This window comes from Lynx canadensis, chromosome X (assembly GCF_007474595.2).
Source record: "Lynx canadensis isolate LIC74 chromosome X, mLynCan4.pri.v2, whole genome shotgun sequence".
Lineage (NCBI taxonomy): Eukaryota > Metazoa > Chordata > Mammalia > Carnivora > Felidae > Lynx > Lynx canadensis.
The window spans coordinates 35857269-35866178 of NC_044321.2; positions in this window are offsets into that span (position 1 = coordinate 35857269).

The window sequence follows — 8910 nt, forward strand, 5'->3', positions numbered from 1 at the left end:
AGAAAGACAGAGTGTGAGCAGGGGCAGGAGGGGCAGAGGGAGAGGGAGAGACACAGAAGTCAACCCTTCTCGGTTGACTGTGCTGTCAGCACAGAGCCCGACGCGGGCTTGAACTCACGAACTGTGAGATCATGACCTGAGCTAAAGTCAGATTATGGGTTATGTTCTTTTATAACATAAAAGAACATATGTTCTTTACATTAAACATTAAAGAACATTATTTTCTTTTATAAAAGACTTTAACTCTTTTTAAAAAACTTTTTTTAATGTTTATTTACTTTTGAGAGAGAGAGAAAGACAGAGTGTGAGCAGGGGCAGGAGGGGCAGAGGGAGAGGGAGAGACACAGAAGTCAACCCTTCTCGGTTGACTGTGCTGTCAGCACAGAGCCCGACGCGGGGCTTGAACTCACGAACTGTGAGATCATGACCTGAGCTAAAGTCAGATACTTAACTGCCTGAGCCACCCAGGTGCCCCTGAAAGTCTTTAACTCTTAAGGGCACTTGGCTGGCTCAGTCATTGGAGCATGCGATTCTTGATCTCAGGGTCATGAGTTCAAGCTCCATGTTGGATGTAGCTATTACTCAAAAAAATAAAATCTTAAAAAAAAAGTCTTTAACTCTTAGAAATACATTTTGAAAAATTAGTAGATGAAAGGATATGCTGTCTCTAAGACTTGTTTCAAAACATTCTAGGGATGGGGGAGTGGGTAAAAGGAACAGAGGGTATGAGACTGGCCATAAATTGATAGCTTTTGAATCTGGGTGATAAGTAAGTACTAAGGGTGCCCAGATATCTGGTCAAACATTATTCTGAGTGTGTCCGTGAATGGTTTTATTTTTTTTTTTTCTCAACGTTTTTATTTATTTTTGGGACAGAGAGAGACAGAGCATGAACGGGGGAGGGGCAGAGAGAGAGGGAGACACAGAATCGGAAACAGGCTCCAGGCTCCGAGCCATCAGCCCAGAGCCCGACGCGGGGCTCGAACTCACGGACTGCGAGATCGTGACCTGGCTGAAGTCGGACGCTTAACCGACTGCGCCACCCAGGCGCCCCTGTCGGTGAATGGTTTTAGATGAGATTAACGCTTAAATTGGCTGACTCCCTAATGTGGGTGGGCCTTATGCAGTCAGTTGATGGCCTGAGTTGAACAAAAAGGCTGAGGAAGAGGGAACTCCTCATGCCTGACTGCCTTCCAACAGGGATATTGTTTTTTTTCTCGTCTTCAAACTGGAACTAAAACATGGGCTCTCTGGGTCTCCGGCTTGCAGACTGCAGATCTTGGGACTTGTCAGCCTCCATAACTGCATGAGCCAATTCTTTGTAATACATCTCATATATATACACACATCCTATTGGTTCTGTTTCTCTGGAGAACCTTCAAGAATACACTGGATAAATACACCCCATTACTGGAGGGGCACCTCAGTGGGTCAGTTGGTTAAGCATCTGACTCTGGATTTTGGTTCAGGTCATGGTCTTGCTGTTTGTGGGTTTGAGTCCTACATCGGGCTCCTTGTCGATGGTGCAGAGCCTGCTTGGGATTCTCTCTCTCTCCTCTCTGCCTCTCTCTGTTTCTCTCAAAATAAATGAACAAACTTAAGAAAAAAACTACTGGATAAATACTCCACTGTGCCCCATGAATTTTCAGCACAGTTGTAGGCAATTTATAGCCTTATAGACACTTAGAGTCACCAGTACAGCCTCTCTTCCATAATTAGAATATCCAGTCCAAGATAATCTTCATACCTCCTCCTCTCCCCACCCCACCCCCCCAGACTGCTTCTGGTTGGAATCCTCTAGCAGTAAGTAGGTGTGGCTGGATTCCTGTCTATTTCTCTACCTTACACTTTCCCTCCCCTCCCCCAGCTCTAGCTTCTCAGAGGTAAGGTTGAGTGGAGGGAGGAGTTGTGTCTGTCCTGACCTGTTGCTCTCTCTGAGCCAGGTGTCTAAAGCTGATTCTCTCTCCCCTGAGAGTTTTCTTGGGCTCTTCAATGATTCTCCCTACTGTCGTCCTCTCCTGAGGTCGTGGAAATAGAGGCATGGGCATTGCTGCCCTCAGCCCTGGGCATTGGGCAGCACCCTCCAGCTTCTTTATGTGTTCACACGCACACACACACACACACACACACACACCCCACCCCAGAGGTCCTCTTGGACAGTCTCTAAGACAATCCCAAGCAGGCTGTCTCCTTTGGGACCAAGAAAACACTCAGACAACCATTCTCCCAATACGCTCTGGAAGGGTAGGTGGATGCAGTGTGGTAGTGCTCCTTCTCCTGGCCCCCATGACAATGAGCTTGCTGGCATTTGCTATTTATTTATTTATTTATAAAATGTTTCTTTATTTATTTAGAGAATGAGTGGGGGAGGAGCAAAGAGAGAGGGAGACAGAGGATCTGAAGCAGCCTCTGTGCTGAGAGCAGACAGCCCAATGTGGACTCACACTCATGAACTATAAGATCATGACTTGAGCCAAAGTCGGACACTTAACTGATTGAGCCCTCCAGGTGCCCCATGCCTTTTATTTACTTATTTAGTTTAGTTTATTTATTTATTTTGAGAGAGAAAGAGACAGCACAAATCAGGGAGGGGCAGAAAGAGAGGGAGAGAGAGAGAGAGAGAGAGAGAGAGACTCCCAAGCAGGCTCCATGCTGCCAGCACAGAGCCTAACACGGGGCTTGAACCCACGATCCCCATGAGGTCATGACCTGAGCTGAAACCAAGAGTCAGATGCTTAACCGAGTGAGCCACCCAGGCACCTTCATCATTTGTTCTTTAGAAGTCTTGGGTGTGGGGGTGCCTGGGTGGCTCAGTCGGTTAAGCGTCCGACTTCGGCTCAGGTCACGATCTCGTGGTCCGTGAGTTCGAGCCCCGCGTCGGGCTCTGTGCTGACAGCTCAGAGCCTGGAGCCCGTTTCAGATTCTGTGTCTCCCTCTCTCTCTGACCCTCCCCCGTTCATGCTCTGTCTCTCTCTGTCTCAAAAATAAATAAACGTTAAAAAAATTTTTTTTAAAGAAGTCTTGGGTGTGGAGCTGACACCTGTCACTCTGGTCCTGGGCTTCTTCATGGGTGGGTGGGGAGTGGAGGCTGGGGGAACCGACCATGGCATTCTGACATGTGTGCAAACAGGCCAACCCTTGACCAATTTGGACTTGGAGCTCATGCATAAACTCAGTCTTCCTCCATCCCCCATGGATGATTCGGAGGCACCTTTTATGTGGTGCCTCAGAAAGTCCCCAAAGATATCAGGGCCCAGTTGTCTACAGCATGGATGAGCTCACATTGGCGTTCCCTCCTTCCCTGTTACTCTTTCCTGGCCCCTGCTCCCATCCCCTGGGACCACTCCAGAAAATAAACTATACAAGGAAGCCCCTTCCTCAGGCTCTGCTGTTTGTTTGTTTTTTTAAGTTTATTTATGTTGAGAGAGAGAGAGAATGAGAGAGAACTGGGAGCAGGCTCCACACTGTCAGTGCAGAGCCTGATTCAGGCTCGAACTCACGAACCATGAGATCATGACCTGAGCCGAAACCAAGAGTTGGTGGCTTAACTGATTGAGCCACCCAGGCGCCCCTCAGGCTCTGCTTTTGAGGGTTGGTGAGGAGACAGGCTCATTAGGCTTTGGGTTAAAAGGCATCAACTCCCCACAAACATATATCGTTCCCCAATTAACCTGTCATTTTTTGGGGGGGTAGATGGGGTCTTAGACACAGCAACTACTACCTCCCTCCTCCTCAAATCGCTTCAACTATTTTCCCCTTCACACTCTCAGACCTTTCCTGTCCCTGTCCCCCAGGGTAGCTGAACAGGTCCGACAACCATTTCCTTTGTAAATCTGGTGATACATGTCAATTTGGCACCTCACTCTGAAAATTCATACTTACTGTCGCTTGGTATCTCTGTAGGAGCTTCCATTTTCATATACTGTTACATACTAAGCATTCAACCGAGAGTTCCTTTTCTGGAAAACAATGACATCTAGGTTGTGTGTGTGTGTGTGTAACAGGATTTCCAGTTCTCCTACCATCCTGGTCGCATCCCCCACCAGCCCCAGGTCGTGTTCTGAGCTGGATTCCTAACATCAGTCTGAAACTATGCCTGCTCTCTGCCCACTGCTAGTGACACATATGAGGCCGAAATACTCCACAGCTATAAATGCAGCCTAATACTGTATTCATTTTAGCAGCCACGTCATCTGGCTACTTCGGCAGGAGCTCCCAATCCCCATTTCCTAATGCCTTCTGGACACTTCCACTTGGATGCCTGTGGGCTCCTCAGATTAACAAGTCTGCTCATTATGTCCTCCCACTGGCTGCCTCGTGTATTTGTGGTCTTGGTGGAGGGAGTCATCCAAGCAGTGTCCTGGGCAAGCCCCCTCAGAGACTTTCCTAAGGCTTTTGACTCCTCCTTCCCTGCTCACCTGATCCTGCCTATCCCCAGACTCTCTGTGTTCTAAGGCCCAAACATCTCTTGGTCTCTGCTGCTTCCTCTGACCTCCCTCTGATCTCTACTTAGCTTTTCTTTTTCTTTTTTTAAAAATTTATTTATTGGGGCACCTGGGTGGCTCAGTTGGTTAAGTGGCTGACTCTTGATTTTGGCTCAGGTCATAATCTCATGGGTTGTGGGTTCGAGCCCCACATTGGGCTCCGAGCCGATGGTGTGGAACCTGCTTGGGATTCTCTCTCTCTCCCTCTCTCTCTGCCTCTCCCCTGCTTGCTCACACACGCACTCTCTCTTTAAATAAATAAATAAACAAGTAAATAAATAAATAAACTTTTAAAAAGTTTATTTATTTAAAAAGTTTATTTATTTATTTTGAGAGAGAGAGAGAGAGAAAGCAGGGGAGGGGCAGAGAGAGGGAGAAAGAGATTCCCAAGCAGGCTCCCCGCTCAGCAGGAAGCCTGATACAGGGCTTGATCCCACAACCCTGAGATCATGACCTGAACCGAAATCAAGAGTCAGACGTTCAACCGACTGAGCCACCCAGGCGCCCTTACTTAGCTTTTTCGGAGTCAAGTCAGATCTCATCACTTTTCAGGGTTAGAAAGTCTTGCGGCCTTTTTGTTGACCATATGATCAGCAAGCTTTTGATTCATCAGTAAAAGATACAAGCCTCCACAAACTGGCCTTCACAGCCTTCCTCAGCCTCAGTCCATGCCCACACACGGGGCTCAAGCAGAAGGCCTTCCTCCCAGGTCAATACCTCAGGTACAGTGTGACTGTGGTTTGAAGCTCAATGTCCCTCTTCATTTCTGCCACCAAGTCCCTGGATTCCAGTCTCTGACAGTAACTCGGTGACTGTGGTTTTCTAGTCCTTTCCAGGTATTACTTCCCGCTCTCTTCATTTCTCAGGATCACGCTCACTGCGTCCAAATAACAGTCATCTGAGTACATATTCCCCAATCCCCTGGGAGCATCGAGTGGCCATGGCTCATTAGGAGGCTACACAGTGGACTGCATGCTTCACTCTCAGTACCCTGGCTTTGAGGGCAGGATTCTGGAACACTGTGATCTTCTCCACACACACCTCTCTGTTGATGTCATCCTGAGAGACTAACCTTGGGGTGCTTTTTTTTTTTTACGTTTATTTATTTTGAGAGAGAGAAGTAGAGCATGGGAGGGGCAGAGAGAGAGAGGGAGAGAGAGAATCCCAAGTAGGCTCCGCCTTGTCAGCACAGAGCCCAATGCAGAGATCAAACCCACGAACCATGAGATCATGACCTGAGCTGAAGTCAAGAGTCAGACCCTTAATCGACTGAGCCACCCAGGCGCCCCACCTTCCAGAATTTTAATGCCTTAGATGACTTCATAATATTCACTCACTCAGGTGCCTTATTTATTGTACATTGCTTTCTGGGTTTTGTAGCGGTCTCTTTGTTTTGTTGTTTTGCTATTGTAAATAATGTTGTAATAAATATCCTCTTACATCCATTTAAAAATATTTCTTTGTTTTCTGGGGTGCCTGGGTGACTCAGTCAGTTAAGCGCCTGACTTCGGCTCAGGTCATGATCTCACGGTTCATGAGTTCAAGCCCCATGTTGGACTCTATGCTGCCAGCTCAGAGCCTGGAGCCTGATTCAGATTCTGTGTCTCCTTCTTTCTGCCTCTCCCCTGCTCATGCCTCTGTCTCTCCGTGTCTCTTTCTCCCTCTCAAAAGTAAATAAACATTAAATTTTTTTTAAATAAAAATATTTCTTTGTTTTTTTGTCAATACAGTCCTAGAAGTGGAATTTTTTTTTAAGTTTCTTAAAACTTAAAAAAAATTTTTTTAAATTTATTTTTGAGGGAGAGAGAGAGAAACAGAGTGTGAATGGGGTAGGGGTAGAGAGAGAGGAGACACAGAATCTGAAGCAGGCTCCAGGCTCTGAGCTGTTAGCACAGGGCCCGACTCGGGGTTTGAACTCATGAACCATGAGATCACGAGCTGAGCCGAAGTCGGATGCCCAACTGACTAAGCCACCCAGGCTGCCCTTTTAAGTTTTTTTTTTTTAATGTTTTTTATTTATTTTTGAGAGAGAGAGAGAGAGTCAGAGCATGGGCGGGGAAGGAGCAGACAGAGGGAGACCCAGAATCTGAGGCAGGCTCCGTGCTGTTAGCACAGACCCCTTCACAGGGCTCGAACCCACCAATCATGAGATCATGACCTGAGCTCAAGTCAGACGTTTAACCAACTGGGCCACCCAGGTGCCCCTCGAAGTGGAATTTTTTGTGTGTTAGTTCATTTGTTTGTTTGTTTAAGAAATCTCTACACCCAACATGGGGTCTGAACTCACAACCCTGAGATCAAGAGTCTGCTCTGCTGACTGAGCCAGCCTGGCACCCCTACAAGTGGGAATTTTTGAATTAGGTATCAACACTCTTATTTCAGGAGTTTGATATAGATAAATTATTCTCCATAAAGGTTGGTTGTGATTTTATTCTTCTATAGCATCTTCTTGTGATCAACACTCATTGGGTGTTATCTTTCGGGGAGACTGGGAGGGGGATATTTGCAATTTGATAGATGGAATAATTGCATCTCAGGCTTTACCAAGTCTCATGTGGAGGCTGGTCTGTGCTCTACCTGTGGGTTGCACAGTTAACATTGCCTGAGAATTTTCTCCAGATTTTGGCAACCGTCTGACAGGCGCTATTCAACAGAAGATGGCTGCTCTTTGCCTATTTAGAAGACCTGACACACAGTGACGGCTTAATTTCCAGGCAGTGATGGGAGTCCATGCAATTGAATGGCAGCAGTATAAATATTTCGTGGCTCTTTCAAAAGATTCCCTCTCACGCCCCAGCTTAAGTCAAAATTTCAATGTCCTGTGACATTTAAGAATTGTAGCTCATTCCAAAGCCTTGCCCTCCCCCCACACGCAGCATGCCCCAATTTTCTGGATAATTTGAGGGGAAAAATGAGCATGTCTGAATAAAAAACATTCGTTTAACTGACTGAGCCACCCAGACGCCCCCAAAAACATTCATAACTAATAAAATCTGCATAAAGGCATTTCTGGTTTTACATAATGGACATGTGGGGGATTCTAGAAAGTTGTAACTGAAATCCTACTTCTAATTTCTCTAGGATTAACTCAAGGTGATTCTTTTTTTTTTTATGTTTATTTTTGGGAGAAAGACAGAGTGTGAGTGCAGATGGGGCAGAGAGAGAGGGAGACAATCTGAAGCAGACTCTAGGTTCCAAGCTGTGAGCACAGAGCCCAACATGGGGCTCAAACCCCTGAACTGTGAGATCATGACCTGAGCCCAAGTCAGATGCTTAACTGACTGAGCCACCCAGGCACCCCTAACCCAAGGTGATTTTCTTTGTAAAGGAAATAATAGCATCTCCATTTTTGCAAATCTTCATTTTTGTCCAGCTGGAGCACCGAAAGTCAGTCAGTTAGCTTACTGTGTGAAGACTAGCCTCATGTGTAAAGAACATTGTACTGGGAGCTGTGGGAGGGACCAGTTTGGGTCTTGGGTCCATTACTGTCACAACTGTTCCCACTATCTCCTCAGCCTTTGGATACCAGCAGCTGGAAGGGTACAGCTGAGGGAAAGCAGATACATGTAGAAAATGACCCCAGAGGTCACCAGCCCATACAGTAGCGTCCCCGAATTGGCCAGCAATGTTAACTGACAGTTTCTGTTGAAACTGAAAACTGTTCTTACAGGGAAAATCCTGCCCTTCTCTGGTTTACAGGAAGGCTAAAAGTTTTGATGGATGGAGATAGCATGGCATGGAAACAAGAAACTGGGTCCTGAACCAACACAGAACATTCCTTAAATCCCCCATCAACTTTGCTTTTCAGTATCCTAATGTAATGCAACCAAACCCAAGTTCGTGATATAATTCCGTGGAAGAAAAAAGCAAATGAGCAGGGATCCGATACAAATGGGACATGTCCACAAAATGCCATTTTGAAGTTTGCGGTTTGGAGATTGGAATGCTTTTTCCCAGGGAAAAACAGAGCAGTGTTTACAGTGGTTGTTAGATTCCTAGGCTAGACCTCAAAATTCTATATAATTCATACTATGGCTGAAATACCCATCTTTTGCAATTAAGCATTAGTAGGAAACAATGTGATTTCGCAATAATATTTTTAAGACACGATGAAAAACAATTTTGGAACAGAAAATAAAACAGGTTTTGTTCATCTGAAGCACTAGTGCTTTAAAAAAACAAAAACAAAACAAAACAAAAAACAGACTTTCCGGGGCGCCTGAATGGTTCAATTGGTTAAGCATCACTGTTGGTTGTGGCTCAGATCATGATCTCGAGGTTCATGAGATCAAGCCCATATCGGGCATCACAGAGCCTGCTTCAGATTCTCCCTCTCCCTCTCTCTGCCCCTCCCCGCTTGTGGGCTCTCTCTCTCTCTCTCTCTCTCTCAAAATAAATACATAAACTTAAAAAAAAAACCCACAGG